Below are 15,931 nucleotides of genomic sequence, written 5' to 3' on the forward strand. Positions count from 1 at the left end.
ATCTTAATCTGTTAACTGATTCTCCTGTCGCTGTTTCATAGGAAAAGTTCATAATTATAAACGAAAATCACAAAAGAGTGGACGGTCTACAGTACTAGCTCATTTACTTAACCAATGTTTGGCTTACAAGGCCATCGTCTGACTATAACTGACTATCGTTTTCAAAGAGGACACAGTACTGTTTAACAACACTGAAAAATGTTTTGCATGTGGAGAGTGAAACGCAAAGAAAGTACAATGGCAACGTAATTTGAAATATCTTTCGGTACACTATTCCTGAGAAAACAAGATCCAAATTAAAATAAAGGATTTTTTAAAAATAAAAACAGTCTAAGGTCGCATGTAAGTTGTTGAAATATAAAATTTATTTATCAGGTGGCCGGTTTCGATTGTGATATAATCGCCCTCAGATCATTAACACTCTGTGAAAAGAGTAATACAAAGTTTCAGAAGAAAAGACATAAGTATAAAGTAATCTAAGTAACATAACTAATTAAAAGTACGCTGCCATATCTACCAATGATGATTGCTGGAGAGAGTGGCGGGGGCAGTCCTTTATTTAGCGGCAGTAAACACCATTGGATAACGCATGGACGTCTGCAGTTACGTATGAAATTTCATAAGAAGACTGCAATAAAGTGTAATTATTTAAAAAAAGACACGAAACGATATCTCAACTATGCAACGAAAAGAAATTTTATTTACGATGTAGAATCGAAGGAAGGAATATCCTACAATATACGGTATTTAATCGTCGCCGGCCCTCTGCAGGAAGTGGCAATAGCTAAACGTTGTCCAAAGATGGCTAACAGGACGCCGAGTGGCTACCTAGGAGATGAAACGTGAATCGATACGTGGTGTTAGCGATCAGCGATATTATTTATGGAATCAGTGCCAGTCTGACGCAAGTAAAATAAACAGGAAATGCGTCGTCATTATACACTGAAGCGCCAAAGGAACTGGTATTGGCATGCGTACTCAAATACTGGGATATGTCCACAGGCAGAATAAGGCGCCGCAGTCTGCAATGCCCATATAAGTCAACAACTGTGTGGCGCAGTTGTTAGATCAGTTACTGCTGTTACAATGGGAGGTTATCAAAATGTGAGTTTGAACATGGTTTTATAGTCGGCGCACGAACGATGGGACAAAGCATCTCCTATGTAGCGATGAAGTGGGAATTTTTCTGTACGACCATTTCACGAGTGCACCATGAATATCAGGAATCCGGTAAAACATCAAATCTCCGTCTTCGCTGCGGCCGGAAAACGGCCCTGCAAGAACGGGACTAACGACGACTGAAGAGAATCGTTCAACGTGACAGAAGTGGTACCCTTCCGCAAATTGCTGCAGATTTCAGTGCTGGGCCATCAACGTCACCGTCCGAACCATTCAACGAAACATCATCGATATGGGCTTTCGGAGCCAAAGGTCCACTCGTGTACCCTTGATGACTACACGACACAAAGCTTTACGCGTCATCTGGTCCCGTCAATACCGATATTAGACAGTTAATGACTGGAAACATGTTGCCTGGTCGAACGAGTCTCGTTTCAAATTGTATCGAGCGGATGGACGTTTACGAGTATGGAGACAGCTTCATGAATCCGTGGACCCTGAATGTCAGCAGGTGACTGTTAAAGCTGTTGGAGGCTCTGTAATGGTGTGGGGCGTGTGCAGTTGGAGTGATATGGGACTCTGATACGTCTAGATACGACTCCGACAGGTGACACGTACGTAAGCATCCTGTCTGATGACCTGCATCCATTCATGCCTATTTTGCATTCCGACGGTCTTGTGCAATTCCAGCAGGACAATGCGAGACTCCCTAAATCCAGAATTGCTACAGAGTGGCCCCAGGAACACTTTTCTGAGTTTAAACACTTCCGCTGCCCACGAAACTCCCGAAACATGAACATTATCTGGGATGCCTTGCAACGTGCTGTTCAGAAGAAATCTCGACCTCCTCGTGCTCTTACGGATTTATGGACAGCCCTACAGTTCCCTCCAGCACTACTTCAGACATTATTCAAGACCACGTCACATTGCGTTGCGGCAGCTCTGCGTGCTCGCGGGGGCCCAACAAGATATTAGGCTAGGTGTACCTGTTTCTTGACTCTTCAGTGTATATGACGGGAAAAGATTAGTACCCCCGTTTAGAAGTCTTCACTCAAAATTTATTGATGTAACAGTGCATATGTAGTACGTGAAATGATTACATTTACAAATCAATAGCACAAACAGTCGTGGGGTACCAGCTATCGACCTGTGCTGAAACGCCCATATGAGTATGTGGTGTGGACTCCACGAACGGCAATGCAGGCGCTGACTGTCATTCAGTCGAAAGTACAGATGGCGAATACTGTCCTGGGATACATAATACCACGCCTTTTCTACCTGTTCATGTAGTTCTGTAAGAGGTGTTGGCTGACGAATTGCACGAGTCGCTTCTTTTTCCATCATATCCTACACGTGCTCGATTGGCAACAAGTCATGAGATCGCGCAGGCCAGGGAAGTTGCTTTACGTCTTGCAGGGCACGTTGAGACTGTCTCTGCATCAAACATCGATCCTCTGAAGGTCGTCCTGCATTTGCCAACAATTTTATGGTGTCGTTTTGTTTTGTTTTAGGGCCAAAAAAAAAAAAAAACTAGTTTCACACGCGCCCATGTCAGAACTGTAGAACACGAAGACAAAGATAGGAGTTGCAAACGACCACACGTTAATCCCGATCGACGGAAGAAAAGACAGCTAAAAACAGGGGCTTGCAGGAAGGTCCATAAAATATGCCATGGAGAAACGGAGGTCCTGAAGATTTAATGTCCTGCGCCATATTGCTACGACGGATAAAAAGTAAAACTCTGTCGACAGCCAACGCGTCGTTTGCTAAAATGGTCGATAACGTAAGCGGTTAAAAACAGGGCATTCCGTCAGGAAATGGCGGACTATCAAAGGTTGAGGGCAATGAGCACAAATTCGTGGGGGAAGTACCACTTAAAAACACAACCTAGCTAAAATGATCTCCTCACGGCGAGAGGGCCGAGAGGAGGTCGTCCAAGCCGCTGGGCAAGGCTTAATAACCTGGAGCTTGTTCCTGTGAAGGGAAGATCAGTAATGATGCCAAAGTGACACCACCTGCTCACAGACGGCAACACAGACATCATTGGAGCGAACGTAAGAAGTAGTGAGCAGGTGACAGCTTTCCTATACCCGTTGCACTAAGGGGTGACGGTGTACGGCACACAGAGGCTTTGAAGGCCACAGAGAGTCGGAGCGGATGATGCAATTGAAAAGTCTGTGTCGCCCGATGTACTCCGTGGGCTGATATACAGTGAAGAGCTCTGCTATAAATACTGAGCAGTGTTCCGGAAGTTGATATCGAAAAACTTCGATGCCAGTGACGGAGGCATGCCCAGAATCACGGTCAGTCCGAGAGCCATCAGTGTGCGCAAAGATATTATCGCGAAGTAACGTGCTAAGGTCGTGAAACTTACGGCGATAGAGCCAGGCTGGAGTAGTTTCTTACCGAGGATGCGCCCCAAGAATTTCTTAGTTTCAACGAACGGAAGAGCAACAGGCGCAAGATGAACAGAAGATGCAAGAAACCAATTGCGCTGCCAGAAATTCGTACAAATAGTTTTGATAATGTAAAAACAAAAGCAATTGTCGATTCTCCATGGGAAATGGAGACATCGCTGAAGACGCTCCTCAATGAGACAAGTCCGTGGAGAACTGCAATGTATGGCAAAATCGTCAACTAAAAGGGAGCCACAGATGCCCGGCGATAGCAAAGAGAACGACGCTCAGGACGGAACCCTGAGGCACACCGTTTTTCTGAATAAAGATGTGCGATAAGGCAAAACTCACACAAATCTTGAAAACTCGTGCCTTTTAAAAAATCCTGAAGGAAACAGGGCATCCGGCCATGGAAGTCCCACATGTAGAGAGTACAGAGGATACCAGTCCTTCAAGAGGTGTCGCAGGCTTTCTCCAAATCAATAAACACGGCTACAGTCTGGCATTTCCTCAGAAAAACTTTAATGGCATGGGTGGACGAAGTGACTAGATGGTCAAAAGCAGAACGGCGCGTTCGAAATCAGTGGTTAATAAATTGCGAGGCTCGAGCCACCATAACAGCCAGGCATGAATCATACGTTCCATGACCTCGCAAACACAGCTGGCGAGAGAAATGGGGCGGTAGCTAAAGAGGCAAAGTGTTTGTCCTTACCGGCCTTGGATATGACAGTGGCTTCAGATGTAATTGTACATATGAAGGAGAAAATGCTTGCCTTTAAGAGAAAGGTACAGTAACATGTGAATGTGAACATCGTCTGGCCCTGGAGCAGAGGATAGGGATGAAGTGAGAGCATGACCCAGCTCCCTTATAGTAAGGGCATAATTGTAGCACTCACTATTCTGAGAAGGCTATCGCCTGAGCCGCCTCCTAAGGTTTCCGATGGAGTAAGGCAGGGCGATAGTGGGAGGAGCTCGAAATCTCCGCAAAATAGCGGTCCAAGGTGTTGGAGACAGAAATAGGGTCCACTATGACATCGTCTGCTACTGTCAAACCGGAAATTGGGAACGGACCTTGATCCCAGAGAGCCGTCGGAGGTTCGCCCACATGACGGAAGAGGGAGTGGATCCGTTAAATGAACTAATAAATGGAATCCAGCTAGCTGTTTTGCTATCCCGAAGAACGCGACGACAATGTGCACGCAAGTGTTTACAATGAATGCAGTTTTCCATCGTAGGATAAAGGTTATAAAGGCGGGGAGCACGTCTCCGCGCGCGAATTGCACAGAGGCACGCCTCAGTCCACCAAGGGACTGGGATACGGCGTGGTAAAGAGGATGTGCGAGGAATGAAACGTTCTGCGGCGGTAAGGACCACGTTTATAATATATTCTACCCGCTCATCACAACTGGGCAAATGTAGTTCGTCGAACATCGCCAGGGAGGCCTAAAGTCTCCAGTCGGCCTTAGAAAGATGCCATTTGGGTGTGCACAAAGGTGGGTAGGAGTCAGTAGAAGGATATCACACGGGAAATAGTCACTCCAGTACATGGCAAAGAGAACAAACCATTCGAAATGTTGGACAAACTGGGCAGGGCAAAAGGATAGGCCCAAATGGTAATAGGTGTGCGTGGAGTCTGAAAGGAATGTGGGTCCTCCCGTGTTAAGGCAAATGAGTTTGAGTTGATGAGAAGGTCAGACAAGAGGGCACTTCTCTCACAGGTTCTGGGAGAACCTCAAAGGGCATGGTGTGCATTAAAGTCACCAAGCAGCAGAAAGGGGTGAAGTAGCTGCCCAGTAAGCTGGAGGAAGTCTGCCCTGGTGACATCGAATGATGGAGGGATGTAAATAGTACAAAGGGAAAATATGAAGTGAGGAAGGAAAATGCGGACTGCAACAGCTTGAAGCCGTGTAGTCAGGGGGATGGGTTGACTATGAACGACATCCTGGATGAGCAGCATGATTCCCCCATGACATGGAATGCCGTCCTCAGGGGGATGGCCAAAGCGGACTTGGAAGAAATGTGGGAGCTCAAAGCGGTCGTGAGGATGCGCTTTTGTTCCCTGGAGGCAGAGAACAAGCGTACGTTTCAATTCTAAGAGCAGCTGTAAATCCTCTTCGCTGGATCGAAGGCCTCGATCGCAGGAGAATCATGATGGGGGAAGGAGAAAAGGAAAAAATGAAAGGGTAGCACCTCGGCGGCTGCCGTGTGCCAGTCTTCAAGAGGAAGAAATGAAGGGGTGTCTCCTCAGCACCTACCAAGTGCCAGCATTCTAAGTCTCACTACTACAGGTCGCAGAAGCTGGAGGATCCTGCTCCATGAGATCTACAGAGGTGTTGTGTCAGCATTCACCCCCTGTCGGCCTACAGAGTGCAGCGCAGCAAAATGGTTGGCCATGTGCACCTGCGAACGGAGGTCGGCTGGGCGAGTATATCATATGGCGATAATGTCTAAGATGATCCACAAGTTGGCGAAGGAGAAGACCGTTTCCCTCTGTTTGACTTCTTGGAGCCTTTCCGGTTGGCAGAGGAATATACAGATGTGTGTTAGCCGGAGTAACATAGGAAGTCTTCGCAGGAGTATTACTTATGGCCTTTCCACCCTGCAAGTTGCGTAGTAAGTTATTTCAGCCCGTGAGGCGAAAGTTTGGTGGCTTTTTGCACAGCTCATGAGGAGACGGGAATGTTATCGTGACACTCGGCAATTTTAAAACCATAGTGAAGGATTTGAAGTCAGATTTCTGTGTGGCCATGCCCTTCGTGGGGCGAGGTGTAACAAGAGCAGTACTGCAAGTGTCAGATGGTATAACGCAGGGTTTGCGACTAACCAGTAAGTTGTGAGCAAACAGGTAAGGCACTTTTTCCTTTACCCTGATTTCCTGGACAGTCCGCTCATCGAGATATGAGGGACGATCTCGAGAGGAGGCAACATGGTCGCCATTACAGCTTGTTACACCATAGCTCTAATGCTGTATTGATTTATTTTGCTTTTGTTTCATTTAATGTTACATTGCTGTGCTTCTGTAAATGTGTTTGATTGAATAGATAACACAAAATTGTATACTCCTTTCTTTGTACAAACTTTGACGTCATGTTTTGGTTCAATGTAAAGTAGTGTATCTGCAATTTATATTCTTTCTCCCATTTGGAGGGAACAAAACTTACTGTATATGATTGTAATTTTGTGTGAATAATTTTTTGTAGAGATGTCAATATGTGTAAATGTTTTGTTTTATTTAATGCATTTGGGTACTGTTATGTAAATTGCTGATCCTCACTTAGGGTTCTTGGTTAGTTTGTATGTAAATGGTGTAGTGGTTCCCCTCGGGAACGGAACTGTGTAGCGCGCGCAAATTGTGGTTGGCCTAGGTAGGAAAGTTGGAACTGATAGTCAGTCGGGGACAAGCTACGAGTCGGGGACAAGCTACGAGTCGGAGACGAGCTACGAGTCTGTGCACTGCCATGTAAAAGATGCATATTGTTCTGCTTCCGAAAGAGGCTTTTTCTGCTACTTTCCAATGCCTCGGATGGATGGATAAATAGCTGGAACGATTATGGATTTGGTATTCATCATCGCCACCAAGAAGGGCCAGAGTCCAGAAATTCTGCCTGCGAATCCACCTACCAACATGCAGTTGCCACCACGTTGCGCAATCACTGTAACGTAATACTATAATGATGTACAGTGAAGGATCAGCTTAATGGATGTGCTAATGTGCCGAAATATAAGGTAATTTATATCTGAATTTATGTACCTACCTTGATTTTTCTCCTCATCATAACACCTCTCAGGGTCCTCTCCATTTGAACTAAAGTGATTACCGAGTGTCCTTACTGAAAGTACATTAAAACCCAGTTTTCTAATTAATGCCCATTGAACATTGTAAAGAGAAAGTTAAAGTTAATGTGGCAAGAGAGTGAGTTAAAGTTAATGATGCTTGCTGAAATAATTTTCCTAGTAAAACTGCTTATTAATGTGTTGTTGCCAACTTCAAATTAAAATTTCTTAAGACTGAGGTTTATAAAGCAAATGATCACATAGTTGACTGTAGTAAATTCTAAAATGTGAGTCAGTTTCTTGCAATTTTGTCAACATTGTGTTTCGATGTAGTAAAAGTGAGAAAGCTGCAGTTGTGAAACGTTATATACTCATGTTTGCTAAGTGTTTGTCTCTCTGGTGTATTAGAAGTGCATATTAATAGTAATGTTATAAAGATCATTCACTTTGTGTAAGCCCTGAAAATAATAGTGTGTTTCGGTAGCTGTTATAGTTTTGCAAATTGTTTCTGCTGCTCTGTTAGTTCCAATCTTACCGTAAACATATGTATGTGTAATAGTTCACTGCACTCGCGTGTGACGAAGTATGGGTTGTGTGGATCCGTTATAGTTACTGATAACTATTTTCTTAAACGAGAATGTTAATCATTCTCTTGCCTAGTTAGGCTGGCGACCGTTTTCTTTTTCTGTTGAACAGTACAGATAGACAAAATTTTGTTCGTACTGTTCAAATATTTACGTAATTCTGACTTTCATTTCCGATAAGCCACCTCCGTTAGGTACAACACGGTCAACATAACAAAATTCCTCTCAGAGGGTAACACTGCTCTGTTGCTTTATACCATAATTGCTCTAACAAAATAATTCTATTTTGCAAACTGCCTCCAGCTTCGAGGTTATGGTATAGCAGTAGCAGACAGGAGTGTTATAAGCTGATACAGCGGGGAGAAGGATGTGGAGAAGTGCCCTCGTGAGGATCCCTACCAGAGGTTACACATTTGGCCAGATGTCAACACGACATTGAGTGTGGTTGTGTGATGAGTCTGGTAGCAGCACATCAGGTTTGGAATGTACGGTCAGGCAGTGATAACTTCATAACCTGCTTTCATCTTGGATGGAAGCACGACTCTATCAAAAGTGAGAAAAAGAATGTGTGTCGGCACCAAGGATGAATCTACCTTTTTCATCACTCAATGGACTGCAATGACACCCTCATTAGAGAGGTACACTTGGATTTCTGCCTCGGTCAGAACATAGAGAAGCCCAGTGTAAATAACAGCACGGGAAGAATTCGATGTTCTATGGGCCTCGACACAAACATGATAACAATGGAGGAGTGAAGCAGCAAGCAGTTGTTGCAGTTGTTGTGCTTGAGAATCGTAAGTAGTCTCTAAATGCAAAATGCCTTTGCATAAACGAGAGCAGGATTTCACAGGGCCAGCAATTGCATAAACACCTTTTGGAATAAGGTGCGGATACACTGTTGCAAAGGACTGACCGTTTTCAGTACGTGAAACCACGAGGAACCGTGGTGCAGCTGGTATGGTCTTTGAATCGGGAGCTTCATTCCATATACGTTTGGTAGACGTTGGCTGTGAGGAAGATGATTGGTTCTTTGTGAGAAAATCCCCCATGATTGCCATTGTCTCCGATGGTGTGCTCCTTCCAACTGGGAGATGCCTCTGAGGGAGGGGGTCACCCACCTTAGGGACTGTTCACATCTCAGGTCACACCTCCCGAACACCTGACAGAGGGACCAATCGGGAATTTTGGAAGGTGGCAGCTCAGACAATTCACCCTTCCCGGGCCCAGCCTCTCCCAGGAGTACATACGAACCCTACCTGTCGACACAGGGCTGGGAATTACGCGTTACCCAGTCACCTATTGCGCTTGGGCGGCCTTTACGAGCGCACACTGAGGAAGAATAAAAAGAGGAAAGTCAAATGCCAAAGTGGAGGAAGGATAGAAGAAGATGAACAAAGAAAGAAAAAAGGAACGGAACAGTGGTGATACTGGTCTTATGGGAGCTACAGAAAATGTGAAACACTTTCCCAAAAACATCCCACACGTGTTCCCAGAGGTAGGGGAAAAGGAATAGGAAAAGGACAGACATGCAACACACAAGAGAAAAGATGCTGCTAAGGCTGGGGCCCCATGGTAGCCAAGCACGATCCCGCCAAAGAGCGGCGAGCACCATGATGGGTTCTGGTGTTGTAACATCCCGATACGGTGTATGGAATATCACATCACCTTCCTGTTCCAATAACAGGTCTAACAACATTCTACACGTACCTAGCGCTGGTTAGCGTCTGCTCCAGAACTATCACAGGTGGACTATAGTTACAGCTTATCGCACCCTACGCCATAGGGTTTGAGGTGGGGCCACTGTGTCTTGGACGAACATAACGTACGAGAAAGTGCTCAGCAGTTCTACATCAGGGATCACAAGCCCTTTGTCCGTACGATGATCCTGGCAGGCGTCTTTGTTTCATGGATACCCAGCAAATCGTGTACGGGTGCCAGAATGTTCATGTGATCACTGATACACATATCATTGCACAACTGACGCAGCGCGTCCAATTTGTGTCGCAATTCTCAATGAAGGACCTATCCACCACTCGGAAGGCTGAAATTTGACCCCTTTCAAACTTGCTCAGTTGGCTGTAGGGAGCACGGGTGTGTCCCCATGCATGGTTGCCTGCTTCCTTCACACATGTTTGTACCACAGACATACTTCTGGCTGTGAGCATTCCATATCAAAAGGTAGGGACAGATGGCCTTCTGGTAGCTATGCCACTACACTATCTGTTGCGGAAGACGCTTAAACTTTATCAGTACATATACTATTCCCCAGGTGGCATATGCCATCATTGTATGAAAGTCGACGTCGTCTTTCTGGGTGCACTAACTTAATTTAGCCTAGTATATTAGTATGAAGGAAAACGTTGATAGCAAAATTCTCGAAAAGTTCGTGACAGATTTACTTCAACACTAATGAATGAACGTTCCATATATATAGGGGTTTCTTGTGCAGTTCGCAAAACATATATAAATTTGGGCCAAAAGCATTCCATAGGAAAAAATAAAAGCTCCTCCTCGCACGACAAATTTTTTGAACACTCGACGAATACATTACACAGACATTCAACAAACAAAAATAAGAAGGCTTCACACGACCACCAAGTTACGAGAGCGCATAACAAAAAAAGGCAAATTTATTGAGCACTTAAACACAACTACACTATTGGCCATTAAAATTGCTACACTACGAAGATGATGTGCTACAGACTCGAAATTTAAAAGACAGGAAGGAGATGCTGTGATATGCAAATAATTAACTTTTCAGAGCATTCACACAAGGTTAGCGCCGGTGGTAACACCTACAAGGTGCTGACATGAGGAAAGTTTCCAACCGATTTCTCATACACAAACAGAAGGTGGCCGGCGTTGCGTGGTGAAATGTTGTTGTGATGCCTCGTGTAAGGAGGAGAAATGCGTACCATCACGTTTCCGACTTTGATGAAGGTCGGACTGTGGCCTATCGCGATTGTGGTTTATCGTATCGCTACATTGCTGCTCGCGTTGGTCGAGATCCAATGACTGTTAGCAGAATATGGACTCGGTGAGTTCAGGAGGGTAATACGGAACGCCGTGCTGGATGCCAACGGCCTCGTATCACTAGCAGTCGAGATGACAGGCATCTTATCTGCATGGTTGTAACGGATCGTGCAGCCACGTCGCGACCCCTGAGTCAATAGATGGGGACGTTTGCAAGACAACAACCATCTGCACGAACAGTTCGACGACGTCTGCAGCAACATGGACTATCAGCTCGGAGACCATGGCTGCGGTTACGCTTGACGCTCCATCACAGACAGAAGCGCCTGCGATGGTGTACTCAATGACGAACCTGGGTGCACGAATGGCAAAACGTCACTTTTTCTGATGAATCCAGGTTCTGTTTACAGCATAATGATGGTCGCATCCGTGTTTGGCGACATCGCGGTGAACGCACATTGGAAGCGTCTATTATTCATCGCCATACTGGCGTATCACCCTGCGTGATGGTATGGGGTGCCATTGGTTACACGTCTCGGTCACCTCTTGTTCGCACTGACGGCACTTTGAACAGTGGACGTTACATTTCAGATGTGTTACGACCCGTGGCTCTACCCTTCATTCGATACCTGCGAAACCCTACATTTCACCAGGATAATGCACGATCGCATGTTGCAGATCGCGTGCGGGCCTTTCTGGATACAGAAAATGTTTGACTGCTGTCCTGGCCAGCACATTCTCCAGATTTCTCACCAATTGAAAACGTCTGGTCAATGGTGGCCGAGCAACTGGCTCGTCACAATACGCCAGTCACTACTCTTGATGAACTGTGGTATCGTGTTGAAGCTGCATGGCCAGCTGTACCTGTACACGCCATCCAAGCTCTGTTTGACTCAATGCCCAGGCCTATCAAGGCCGTTATTACGGCCAGAGCTGGTTGTTCTGGATACTGATTTCTCAGGATCTATTCACCCAAATTGCGTGAAAATGTAATCACATGTCAGTTCTAGTATAATATATTTTTCCAATGAATACCCGTTTATCATCTGCATTTCTTCTTGGTGTAGCAATTTTAATGGCCAGTAGTGTACGTCACACTAAATAGCTAAAAATAGGAATAGGAAGATTGCAGTTCGATAACTAGCAGCTGCATGTGGAACAGTCATTTCCATTGGAGAAACATCGAAATTTGGACAAGAGCAATTAAAAATATTCAATTAGAATCCTGTGTTGTACATCATATGTCAAATTTTTCTTGCCAATCATGACAATATAAACAAATGTGTCTATCGGAATTTTATCATTAAAAGTCGCACATAATTTCATTGTTTTTTGTGCAGTTAAAACATTCATTCTTCGAGTCTTATTTATAACAAAAATAGGATAATTTTCAATAAATTGAGTAAACTCACACTAACATCATCATTCAATTGTGAGATTTTCTTAAAATCATGGAAAGCATCATAAGACTTCAAAAAGTTATTTGGTGGATCTAGATTCCATAGTTCTTGATGAAAAACTTCATTTTGTCCATTCTTTATACAGATGTTGTGTAATTTAACATGAGCGATAAAAGATGAGCCAACTAGCTGATTTTTTTCGATTATTTTTAAGAATAACGAAAACAAAGTAAGGCATATCAAATTCAGCAGCATTATAATAATTAGTAATTTCTAGCTCAAAACTTCTTTTATGAATTAATCCTGCAATCTCGATGGTTTGTGGCTCAAAGAAAGATATAAGAATTTTCGTTTTTTGTTTTTTTTTTGTTTTAGCCTTTGTTGCTCAAGCTTGGGTGAATATTCTGGCTTATATCTAACCACAGGAATATGGATTTCCATCGATTCTACCACAATTTTACCTCCGTTTGGGAGAGTATCTTTTATTGCAACTCCAGCATCATTTTTATCAGCCCAATGAAGAACTGCTTTTTCTGTAGTTGGACTCAAAGTAAAAATTACAGTTAAATCGCCTTCCTACATGATTTCATTATAATCTTTAAAAATTCGCCGAATAGTTGTAATGAATAAAGTACTTCCTTTTTCTTACTTTTTATTTTCCCATTATTAAGTATGTGGTTTCCATAGCTAACTCATCAGCTAGAGATGAAGTCAATAAGGGCAGATGAAGAAATGAAAGGATACTCAACCCTAGAAAAAATATTGCTTCCTTCCTTTATGGTGATGACCTCAAACATCTATGCCACTTTGTTATCAGTTTTGTTCTGAATTTTCCAGAAAATGTTGGATAAAGTGTACCATCGGCAACAGTAATACTGAAACTCATGTACAACAGAGCATCATTATGGATTTATTTTATTTACATCAAAAAATACATATTAATAAATAAATGATTTATATTAATCCCTGTGTTCTTGTTGGGGAGATTTAGATTAATTTTAGTCTTCTCATTCACAGGGAATGAGTACAACTCGTAAATCTCGACTTTGTTCATTATTTGTTAAGGAGAAAATGTATTTAGTAATTTAAAAAATAACTGAATGAACAACCGACCAGCTGGCTGAACAACTGATGCAACTAATTTACTGACTGACCAGTTAACTGACTGAACAATTAAAAAAAATTTTCCTTCTATAGTAAATATTTTCAAAATACATCCCAGAAGTTGTTAAAAAAGCTAACAAAACTGAAAGATGTATGAAAAATATAAAACAGATCAGCGTTCTATTGATGCAATCGAAAACATTAAAGAAGGAAACATGTGTTCAGGTGATAATGTTTTGAAAGCAGTTAAAGAAATAGAGATATTGAAAAACAAATGGTTGGAATTGACTGACATACCACCAGAATGAGATTTTCAATCTGCAGCGGTGTGTGCGCTGATATGAAACTTCCTGGGGGATTAAAACTGTGTGCCGGACCGAGACTCGAACTCGGGACCTTTGCCTTTAGTGGGCAAGTGCTCTTCCAACTGAGCTACCCAAGGACGACTCACGACCTGTCCTCACAGCTTCAATTTCGCCAGTACCTTGTCTCCTACCTTCCAAACTTCACAGAAGCTCTTCTGCATACCTTGTAAAACTAGCACTCCTGGAAGAAAGGATATTGTGGAGACATGGCTTAGCCACAGCCTGGGGGATGTTTCCAGAATGAGATTTTCGCTCTGCAGTTGAGTGTGCGCTGATATGAAACTTCGTGGCGTATTAAAACTTTGTGCCAGACCGAGACTCGAACTCGGGACCTTTGCCTTTTGTGGGCAAGTGCTCTACCAAGGCAAAGGTCCCGAGTTCGAGTCTCGGTCTGGCACACAGTTTAAATCCACCAGGAAGTTTCGACATACCATCAGTTAAACGAAATGATAGATATTACACATTAAGTGGATCAGAAATACAGGAGTTATTGAATAAATATGAAGAAGAAAAGGGAGATTTCAAAAATTAAGGACAGTGATAGTAAAAAATATATATAAGTGTAAGAATTCAAGAATATGTTAACTACAGTGAAGGTGCTGTTTTTGTATTAAGGCCAGTTGGCGCCTTTAAATATGTAGGAAGATTACTAGTGACATTTGAGGGAGATAAATTAACTGTTAGTGAAAAGACATATAAAGGAACCGAAGGTTTAATGAATCTATTAACCAAAAAACAGATCACTATTAACGATATGGGCAAAAAATTCGATTCAGCTTATTTATTAAATTTTGCAGATATATTGTTTAATACAGGGGGATTATATATTTAAAAAATTCAAATGGAATAAAAGCGAGCGGAGAAATCAAATATAAGGGTTTGATAAAAGAAATGTTGATCTTTTCATTGAAAAAATTACAGTCAGATTTAGGTTCATGTGTAGATGAAAAACTTGGTGAAGGCTTAATTGAAAAGCATACAGAAAAACCAGCTGAGTATATCTGGACGAATGATGTCCACCAATTAATTGATAGATTAGCTGTAATTCAATTATCATGATGAAAAAGTTGGCATAATATCGATGTTAACAAATAAGTTTAGTGATTTCATATTCCACAATCCAAAAGGAATTCCATATACAATCTGATTTCTCAATAATCTTCCCCACTGATTTTGGAAAAGGGAGAAGTGTGGTAAAGGAATAGTAAACTGGGCTTTCAAAAATCTGCCAATGCCAAATATGCATTTTCCAGGCTACTCGTACTGTGGTCATTTTTCTGAACTAGAAGAAAGATACATCAATAAATAAATTAGATTAAGACTGTAAAAAACATGATACTGCTTGTAGAGGGCATAAAGATTTAGAAAAAAGACACAAAGGAGATAAAGAACTTCATCTAGCTGCAAAAGAGGGATTTCACACAAGCGATGCTTTGTTAGGAGAAAAATTAATTGCAGTTAGAGGAATAATGTATAGAAAGAGAAAATTAGGTATGGGCTTAGGTGTGAATGAAAATGGTTGGGGAGCATAAAAATATTAATATTTATAACTATTTTATCTATAGAAATGAATAACTTCACAGTTAATTATACTATGCTACCTAGTGGCAAGACTTAACCAAAATCAATTAAAATTAAACTCAATAACGACCATTTATATAGTATTGATAAATTTAACTGATGCACAAGTAAGAATAGTGAAAGAAACTGGTCGAAATTTACTTATTACATTAAGTATTCCAGTCGTGAAAAGATTATTGAATATCTAACAAAAACAAAACAGATTCTGTAATCACAAAACATGGAGGTGGATATCTTCCATTAATATTAGCTGCATTATCATATCTAGCAACTACTGTTCACTCACTGGTGGTTCTGCAGCAATCTAAAATGCAGTAATAAACAAGAAAAAAGCTAATAAAGACATAGAAGAACAAAAAAGCAATGGAAAAGAAGGGAAGTGGAGTGAAAAAGTTTGCAGAAAGAAATCCATATGTATCCTAATCCATTATCTAATTTTGATCTAGAAAACTTGCTAAACTATTAAAAATTAAACACATTTGTGGAGTATATACAATTAACAAATTACCTAATGAAACAAAAAATTTGAGTGTGGAATAGTAAATTTAGATACATATGATCATGTTGATGTTGATTGAATTTGTTATTACAAGAATAAAGATAAAAAATTAGTATGTGATCCATTTGCGGGAAAT

Source organism: Schistocerca nitens, chromosome 2 (assembly GCF_023898315.1).
Source record: "Schistocerca nitens isolate TAMUIC-IGC-003100 chromosome 2, iqSchNite1.1, whole genome shotgun sequence".
Lineage (NCBI taxonomy): Eukaryota > Metazoa > Arthropoda > Insecta > Orthoptera > Acrididae > Schistocerca > Schistocerca nitens.